The following is a 10,306-nucleotide window of genomic DNA, read 5'->3' on the forward strand; positions in this document are numbered from 1 at the left end:
ATGACAGTAAAAACAACAACAACAAAAAAAAACAAAACCCAGAAAGTATGGCCCATATACAAGGAAAAAATAACAGTTAGTAGAATCTGTCCTTGAGGAAGCCCAGATGTGGGACTACTAACAAAGACTTTAAATCACCTATTATAAATATGTTAAACGAGATAAAGAAACCATATCTAAAGAATTAAAAGAAAGTCTGAGAATAATGTCTCATCATATAAAGAATATCAATGAAGAGATAAAAATTATAAAAAGATCCAAATAGAAATTTTGGTGTTAAGTATAATAGCTGGAATGAAAAAGTCACTAGAGGGGCTCCACAGCAGACCTGAGTTTGCAGAATAAAGAATCAATGAACTTGCAGATAAATCAATTGAGGTTATTCAGTCTGAAGGATAAAAAAGAAAAAAAGAAGGAAGAAATATTAATTGAGCCTAAGAGACCCTATGGGATACCATCAAGCATCTAACATCTGCATAATGGGAGATCTGGAAGGAGAAGATAAAGAGACAGAAGGAACATTTGAAGAAGTAATGACCAGAGACATCTTCAATGTGATGAAAAACAGTAATCTATACATCTAAGGGGCTCAACAAACTCCAAGTATGATAAACTTAAATTAAGGTACACCAGACACTAGACAGTAAGTCAATCCACACAAAGACATAAAGCACACCAATAAAGGTAACTATATAAATAAATGTGAAAGACAGCATAAGTGTATTTTTTTGTTTCTAACACTTTTCTTCTCCTGTCTGATTTAAAAGACATCTTTGGAAAGCAATAATTATAAAACTGTGTTGATGGGCTTATAATGTATAAAAATTTATATAACAATAATAGCACAAAGCAAGGAGATGGAACATGGCTATACTGGAGCGATGTTTTTTGTACTATTAAAATTAAATTGGTATTAATCCAAATTACCTGTTTAAATTAAGACACTAATTTTAATTCTGAGGGCAGCCACTAATAAAATAATTAAAAGATAATAAGAAAACAAATGAAAAGTGAATTAAAATGGTATACAAGAAAATATCTATTTGACATGTAAAAAAGGTGGTAGTAGGGGAATGGATGAACAAAAAAGGCATAAAAAACAAATATCAAAGTGGCAGACATAAGTCCTACCTTATCAATAATTATACTAAATGTAAATGGATTAAATCCTCTAATCAAAAGACAAGGATTGACAAAATGGGTTTTCAAAAAACTGTAATCTAACCCTTTGCTGTATAAAGAGGAACACTTCACAAAGACATGAATAAGTTGAAAGTAAAATAATAGAAAACAAATATACTATGGAAAGAGTAACCAAAAAAGAGTTGGAGTGGCTATACTAATATAATTTAAGCACTATTCCCAGTTGGGCCAGGAAGGAAATCATGATTACTACTCCTTTACTGTTAACTTCTATTTGTCTAGAACTAATAATTGTTTTTTCTTATTTGCTTTATTTTTCATATGCTTATCAATGATTCCATTCAAACGTCTCACAAGTTCTCTAAATCTTTTCTCAAAATATTCATATGCGTTAGGTATTCTATCAATTTCATTTTCCTAATGGAGTTTCTCACAGACCCTTCTGCCATGCTCCAATATGGATGGGTTGTCCTATATGCCTGCATTTTCCATCCTGAGATCTCCCTTCATGAACATCATGGTTATTATCCAATCTCTCTATTGGGTTAGAAATACTGGTTTTGATTTGCCAGTTTTTCTATCTTTGTTTGTTCCCTCATTTTGGTAGAACTCAGCCTCCAGTCACTTTCTGAGAGAAAGGAACAAGGAAAATATAATTTTTAGAACTCATCTTCCTGAAATTTACCTATTCTACCCTGAAACTTGATTAAAATTTGACTTGGTTTGGAATATTAGATTGGAAGTCATTTTCCTTCAGCAATTTTGAAGGTGTACCTCTACTGACCTTGAATTTCCTTTATTTCAGTGAGAAGCATGGTACAATTTTGATTTTTGATTTTTCTTATGTGACTTCTTTTTTTTTCTTTCTAGAACACCATATCCAGTGTACTAAAATTTCACAATTGTATGTCTTGGTATGAGTGTTTTTATCTACATTCTGTGGGCTCTTTTTTTCTTACTTCCCTAAGGATATAGATAAAGATTTAGCATACACATAAAATTTGGTGATCAATGAAAGGCAAATAAAACACAGAAGAATAAAATACAATTAGCAAAAACTAAGCCGTTGCTAATCACTGATCTTGGTTAACTTGAGAAAGAGGTGTTTAAAGCAAATTAATGGATTGTTTAAACAGGTAATCAACCCCAGTTGCAGTGACTAAGGTAATGAAACAGAGAGACTGACATAATGAAGCTTTATGTGTAAGATTGATAGTTCTGGGTGATTTTAAGGAAAACTTTCCTCTTATAAAAATATAACAGTTCTAGCTTCACTCTAATGTTTTAATATGAGATAGTCTTTCATACTCAGAATGCCTTTCATTTTTCTCATGTCTACAAACTTCTGCCACTTTCACCTCAAATAGATGTAAACATATTTTTGTGAGGTATAAATCTCTTGTAAAATTTTGTTACATCTAAATAGAATTGGAATTAAATTTAAGGAAATGTGTTCTATTGTCCAAATCCTATTGATCAATTTTTTTCTTTTCTATTTCTTTTTTATCTGAAGCTGAAATTAAAGCATTCATCCTAAGATATAGTATTATGAATGCATAAAATGTAGTGATTTTTTTAGAGACTACACAGCAAAGTAAAAAGAAGAGTATGGAGGAAGGAAGGGGATATGTTAACTTGAGACTATGGCAAATATTTTCATTGGATATTATTTTATTTTCAGTATTTTATCTCTCTAAATCTTGCAACATAAAGTTAAATTATATGTCGGTAGTAAAATATTTAATGTCAGTTTTTCCAAAGTACGCTTTTCTCCTTTTGCAATCTGTGAAGATTGACAAAGGGCATTAAACAAAAAATTTTTATTCTTTCTTTCTTATCTTGTCTTGGGAGATAAATCTTGTAGACACACCTACAGTAGCCCTCCGATATCCATGCAGGATATATTCCAAGACCCCCAGGGCATGCCTGAAACCACAGATAGTACCAAACCCTATATAGGCTATGTTTTACCTATACATACATACTTAAGATAAAGTTTAATTTATAAATTAAATGAAGTAAGAGATTAACAACTAATAAAATAGAATAATTGTAACAATCTACTGTAATAAAAGTTATGTGAATGTGGTAACTCTCTTTCACTCTGTCTCTATTAACTAATTTGATAGCTGACATGGCTACTAAGTGACCATCAGGCAGGGAGTAAAGACAGTGTGGATACACTGGACAAAAGGATGATTCATGGCCCTAGAAGGACAGAGCAGGACAGCATAAGATTTCATTCATCATGCTATTCAGAACGGCACGCAATTTAAAACTTATGAATTGTTTATTTCTGGAATTTTTCATTTAATATTTTTGGACTGAAGTTGACTGCATGTAACTGGAACTGCAGAAAACAAAGCCACAGATAATGGGGACTACTGTATAGATAACTATCCTATTCTCAAATTATTCTAATTGTAGTGTAAAAAATGTTAATTCTTAAAAGCAATAATACTTCAACAGTGTATTGAACTTCACCAGAGGGAAAACACTTCTATGGATATAATTCTTTAGCTCTGTGATCTCAACTACTGAATTTAGATATTTAATCATAAATGACAGAAAGCAAAAACAACAACAAAAAACCTTTAAAGTAAGATATTTAACATGTCCACAATTAACTTCATTATCTTGATATTATTAGTGAAAGCAAAGGATAGTAAATGCTGAGTGAGTCTTGTAAACTCAATTTTAAAAATCATATAGTCTTTGAAAAATAATTTTTGGTTGCAAGATTTAAGATGATAATATTTCTGGATTCTCAAAAGATATTCTTTTTTTTTTTCGAAAGATATTCTTGAACTCTGTCTTATTCAACCACGTAAAAATTGTTAATTTGTTAATTGCATAATGAGATTACTTGGTTAAAATAGGAACAAAAAGAAAAGCAAGGTGAAAAAAGGAAATTAACTGGTAACTGCTACAGAAATTTGGGAAGAATAAGACAAAATTTATCAAAGATTTGGGAACTGCAGTTTAACATTGAGCAACTAAAGGAACAGATATGAGACTGGAAGTCCAACTGAAAAACATTGGTTTACCTGAGTTACTGTGGGTCACAATGTGCCCCTTTCAATTGGAGAATGCTTGCCTCTTAATAGCCTCATGTACTTTCACCATTTATTCTCACATCTAAAAAAAAAAAAAAAAAGTTAAGTTGTCCAGATATTTTGAATTCAGCATTTAAATCCTAAATTCCCACCAAAGGGTACATGTTCTTCTGAGCAGGATAATCCTAAAGTTTAAGTGTTTTATTCTATCAAAAAAAAGGAGAGCTGTGACGTTTTTCTTCCTACTTAACCTCCCTCCTCCAACGGCATGGCCTGCAATGACATGCTGAGTGATGGATCATACAGAACCTAAATTAACTCTATGAGCCTTTTGAATGTTGACTTCTAACTTACAAAATCACATTATCGAATGAGAGGATTATAGCAACAGACTTCATACCCACATGAACAACTCTACTGTGGTGATTGTATTAAAGTGTATAAGTGGTTTGAATGGCCACATGCTCTTGAAGGCCATACTTTGTGACCATAAATTAGTTTAAAAAAAATCTTCAAGGGGCTGTCAGGTCTTCCTAACTATTTCAAAGAACCCAGTTTCTCTAGGTACATCATGAAAGTTGCTTCCCTCATGACTAATGCCAAAGCTGTCCATGAAACTTAGTTCTTTCACCAGTGCAGAGCAAAGAGCAGGACAACGGTACCCAAATTTATGTGGCTCTCACATTGTAGTTTTCCAAACTTTATTAGGAAAATCTGCAAATCTATAGAAAATTTCAAAGAACAGCATATTTATATTTACCTTTAAAATGTTTTATAATTCTACTTTTGATATCCTTTTAATCTAATAATTACTTATAAGATTTCATATATTCAAGTGTTTGTTTAATCTTTTGTTATTAATTTTAAATTTTATTGCTTTATAATAAAACAATGAGGTCTGTATAGTTTTTACTTTTTAAAATTATCAGTGTTTTCTTTGTGGTCCAATTTATGATCAACTTGTTCAGGTTCCATGGATTCTTGAAAGATAATTTATCCTCTGTTTATGGGGTACAAAGTTAAATATATACACATATGTAACAATTAAACTTTTAAAATTATGCTATTCAGATACCATATAAACATATTAATGTTTTACCATATCAAGTGCTAATGGAATTGCTATTGTCCATTAATTTTATAGTTTTATGCTATACATTTTGATGATATGTTATATGCATAATCACTTATGTCTGCTATAGTTATCTTTTTTTTAATTAAAATTGATTGGGGTGACAATGGTCAACAAAACTACATAGGTTTCAAGTGTACATTTCTATAATACATCATCTATATATTGCAGTATGTGTTCACCACCAGTCAATTCTTCCATCACCATATATTTGAAGAAAGAGTTATCTTTTATAAAAATAAAATAATCATCACCTTTGTCCTGTTTAGTGCTTTTACCTTACCTTGGGCTCTATTCTGACCAGCATTAGTAATATAATGTCTGCTTTTTTTTTCTTTTGTCTTTATTTTTACTTTGTCAGAACAGTTTAGCTATCCTACTTTAAAATATTCTTATTTTGTTTGGCAGTATGACTATTTATAAAAAGCATATAATTGACTTTTTATTTTGACTCAGAGAATATTTATGTACTTTGATTAAAATTTTAAACCCATTGATAGTTATTATCATAGCTGACATCATTGCACAGGTTAGCACATGTCATTTTGATTTTGTGTTTTTGCTTCTTTGACCTTTCTATTTATTTCAAGTTTTGCCTTATGAAAATGAAAATTTACTTAGCCTAGTGATTTTGATGGTATCCATTTTTATCATTGTACTAATGATTACCATCATATTAAATAATAAATCCATTTCCTTAATAATTAATGTACTGAATGAAATAAATAAAAATATGTAATACAAAGGAAGTACTCTCTCCATCCACCCAACAGCCTGATTATTGTTAAATGTTTTTATACTATAAGACATTTTTTAAAAAAGTGATCTTGCCTTTTGTTTTGAAGTCATTTTTAAAATGTTTTTATATATTTAATTCTATATTTCATTGTCTTTGATGTTTACAATTAATCCTTTTAAGGCCATTGTCAAGTTTTATATTTCCTTTGTCTCTCATTTAGCTGAAACATGTCTTTACAGTTTATTTGAGGAAAATAGATGAGTGACATCTGTTCTATATGCATCTATAACTGAGACTCATTTCTGCTGCCTTTACACATAAATGACAAATTTGTTTTTGTATGGAAATCTTGAGTCTCAATCTTTTGTTCCCTCAAAACTGTAGATGTTGCTCTAGTTTATTGTTTATTTTGTTTTAAATTTTAAGATGTTTAAGGTCCAATTCTTATTCTAGGATAGAAAACCTATTTTTTTTCCTGATGCCTCTGGGATCTTTCCTTTGGCTTAAAATTCCCTAACAAATGGGAGTACATTTATAATAAATAGTAGTCTCTTTTCAGAGTGATGTCTTATCATTAATTTTGCTACCTACAAGATGAGCCCGTTCAATCTATATATACCAGTCTTTCTTCAGACAAGAAATTTTCTTCTGTTTGGTCTTAAGTTTCCCTTTATTTTCATTTGTTCTCTTTCTTTCATTTGTTAGATTTCTGTTCTCTGCCTTCAGTGTCTATGATCTTTTTTCATAATTTTAATTATTTTTTCTTTTATAGTAAAGCTACTCTACTGTATCTTTCTTACCAACAAAAATGTTTTTCTATATAATTTTTTACATATGACAGGGTTTTCAGTTCTGCAGATGCATTTTTGTTTGTTTGTTTCATGCTCATCTTTCTTTTTATTTCTTCTCTTTTTGCATGCTCATCTTTCTTGATATAACTCAGTTCACTTGGTTCCTGGCCAATTCCCTTTTATCCCAGTCTTTTGTCTTATCTTTTAGTTCCTGATTCACAGAATTTAAAATTTTTCTGGATTTTTGGAAATACAAGGAAAAGCGTTCTAAAATTTTCTGTGGTGAATGTTCTTTGAAACTGTGCTATTCATTTGTATCATAAAAGTGACATTTGAATTTGACACTGCAGAATGCTTTCATAAGGTTCATAAGGCCTCCATTATTTTCTTTTTCTTTTATTATGCATTTATGAATTAAGAAAAATCTAACTAATCCTGCCTTCTACTCATTGTTTACTTGGTTGTTCTCGGCTCCATTGTCTTAGATAGTAAGTTGAAGGGTTGGTTGATATGTATTATTTATATCCAATTTTGTGGATATTTAAAGTCTCTTTACTAGTGTTCATCAGATGGTTAAAAAAATACTTTTATCTTGCTGCCTAAGTATTTTTGTGATAAATGTGGTTTATCTTGGGTAATATGAGGCAACTATGAGTTATTCTCTTGCCATGGTCCTTTCTGTTTTACCTCTTCTACATACCCAGGTATAAATTGACACCTTTTCATGCATGATAACTCATTTGTTTTTAGTACTGACTGACATTCCATTGTCTGAAAGTTCCAACCACAGTTTATTTGTCCATTCACCTACTGAAGGACATCTTGGATGCTTCCAAGTTTGGGCAATTATGAATAAAGCTGCTATAAACATCTACGGGCACATTTTTGTGTAAAGATAAGTTTTCAATTTCTTTGGGTAAATACCAAGGAGCACAATTGCTAAATCATATGGAAAGAATATATTTAGTTTTGTAAGAAACTGAGAAACTGTTTTCTAAAATGGCTGTATCATTTTACATTCTCACCAGCAATGAGGATGAGTTCCTGTTGCTCCACATCTTCACCAGCATTTGGTGTTGTCAGTATTATGGATTTTGGCCATTCTAATATTTCATTGTTGTCTTAATTTTCATTTTCCTGATGATACATGATGTGGAACATCTTTTCTTATGCTTATTTGCTATCTGCATATCTTCTTTGGTGGAGTATCTGTTAAGGCCTTTGGCTGATTTTTTAGTCAGATTGTTTGTTTCTTATTTTAAGAGTTTTAAGAGGTTTGGTTGGGGTTTATTTTGTATATTTTGGGACAATAGCCCATTACCAGATATGACTTTTGCAAATATTTTCTATAGTCCATGACTTGTCTTTTTATTTCCTTGACAGTATCTTTTTCAGAGTGGAAAATTTTAATTATAATGAAGTCCAGCTTATCAATTCTTTCTTTCATAGATCGCACCTGTGGTATTGTATCTAAAAAGTCATTGCCAAACCCAAGGTCTAGATTGTCTGCTATGTTATCTTATAGGAGCCTAAAAGTTTTGTGTCTTACATTTAAGACTGTGATCTATTTGAAGTTAATTTTGTGAAGGGTGTAAGATCTGTGTCTAGAGTCATTTTTTTGCATGTGGAAATATTATACCTAAGTATTTAATTTGGGGGTTTGCTAATGTAAATGGTATCATATTTTTAATTTCAAATTTCACTTGTGCATTGCTGGTATAAAGGAAAGTGACTGACTTTTGTATTTTAACCTTGTATCCTACAATCGTGCTATAATCACATTACTTACAGGAGTTTTTTGTCATTTCTTTTGGATTTTATACATAGATGATCATATCACACCTTATGCAAAAATTAATTCAAAACGGATCACAAAACCAATGTAAAATGTGAAACAATAAAGCCTTTACCAAAAAAAAAAGGGGGGGGGGAATCTTAGCGATCCAAGGACCAGGCAAAAAATTCATGGACTAGATACCAAAAGCATGCTCCATAAAAGAAAAAAACAACTGATAAATTGATTTGATCAAAGTTAAACTTTTTGGTCAGCAAAAGACCCTGTTATGAAGATAACAAGAGAAGCTACAGAATAGGAGAAAATATTTGAAACCACGTATCTGACAAAAGATACCACATGTTTGACAAAAAGATATTCTGTATCCAGAATACATTGTATAAACACCTCTCAAAACTCAACAGTAAAAAAGCAAACAATCCACTCAGGACATGGGAATGGCAAAAGACACGAAGAGACATTTCACTGAAGAAGATATATAGATGGTAGATAACCAGATGAAAAGGTGCTCAACATCATTTGACGTGAAGGAAATGCAAGAAACCAAAATGAGACATCACTAAATACCTACCAGAATGGCTTAAAAAAAAATAATAGTGACAACACCAAATGTTGGTGAGAATGAGAATCTGGATCATTCATGCATTGCTGGTGGAACATAAATGTAGATTAGTGCCACTCTGGAAAATAGTTGAACATTTGCTTAAAAAACTAAACATGCAAACATTTTCCAGTCTAGCAATTGCACTTTTGGGCATTCATCTCTGAGAAATAAAGACATAAATTCACACAAAATCCTGTACATGAATATTTATAGTAGGTTTATTTGTAATAGCCCCAAACAGAAAACAACCCAGATGTCCTTCAGCAGGTTTATGGTAAAAATAAACTGGTACACCTATACCGTGGAATACTACTCAGCAATTAAAAAAAGGAGCAAACTATTCATATGCTCAACAACCTGGGGCAATATTACCAGAGAACTATGCTGAGTAGTAAAAAACGCCAATGACAAAAGGCTATATACTATATGATTTCATTTATATAACATTCTTGAAATGACAAAATTATAACAATGGAAAACAGATTAGTGGTTGCTGGAGTTTGACGTGTGGGTCGCTGGGAAGTTGATGTGGTTATAAAAAGGTAAAAGAGAGATCCTTGTGATGGTGGAAATGTTCTGTATCTTGGCTGTATCAATGTCAATGTTCTGATTGTGATATTGTGCCGTACTGTGTTGTACTAGTACTATGTTACCTTTGGGGGAAGCTGAGTGCTAAAAGGTGCACTGCATTGTTAGTATTATTACTTATAACTGCATGTCAAATCATGTCAAAGCAAAAGGTTCAATTTTAAAGTGGGAATGTTTTTAAAAAGGATATTTAACCATTTACCAAGAAACCACAAAAGGGACAAAATGGAAAGATTATGTGATGGGAATGGAGAGGGAGCAACAGAAGATGGAGAGAGAAGTGAACTTTCCAAAAATAAAGAAATACCACTGGGGGCCGGCCGAGTGGCGCAATGGTTAAGAACTGGTTTGGGATGCCAGAGGGCTCCGGTTCGGATCCCACATATGAGGGCCAGTGACACTGCCCTCTACAGCTAAGATGCTGAACAACAGCTCAACCTGGAGCTGGGCTGCCATGA

This window comes from Hipposideros armiger, unplaced genomic scaffold (genome assembly GCF_001890085.2).
Source record: "Hipposideros armiger isolate ML-2016 unplaced genomic scaffold, ASM189008v1 scaffold_57, whole genome shotgun sequence".
Lineage (NCBI taxonomy): Eukaryota > Metazoa > Chordata > Mammalia > Chiroptera > Hipposideridae > Hipposideros > Hipposideros armiger.